Source organism: Alligator sinensis, unplaced genomic scaffold (assembly GCF_000455745.1).
Source record: "Alligator sinensis unplaced genomic scaffold, ASM45574v1 scaffold479_1, whole genome shotgun sequence".
NCBI classification, from domain to species: Eukaryota; Metazoa; Chordata; order Crocodylia; family Alligatoridae; genus Alligator; species Alligator sinensis.
Window position 1 is genome coordinate 19,204 of NW_005842324.1, and position 361 is coordinate 19,564.

Here is a 361-nt window from a genome sequence, read left to right on the forward strand (position 1 = left end):
AGGGGCTAGGGCTGCACTGCCATGATAAGGATTGGGCCCCTTGTAGCTCTCCTGCCTTCCACCCTAGCACAACATCTTACAAGTTGAGGTTGCAGGTGCTTTTGGCACCCTGCCCAAAAATGTTGCCAACCCCTATTCTAGCCAGATATTCTTTATTGAAAGAGGAAGGGGAAGTGAGAGAGGGAAGGGCTGAAGAGCTAGGGTAGTCGTTCACAACCTTTCTAGGGCCATGGCACCCTTCCACCACATCTTTAATGTGACAGCATCCCCAGATGAGAAGCACCGCTGGTGCTGCCTCAGTTTACTTCGGTGCTTCTCAAATGGGGGGTTAATGCCTGAAAATAAAACTGTCCCATTCCTG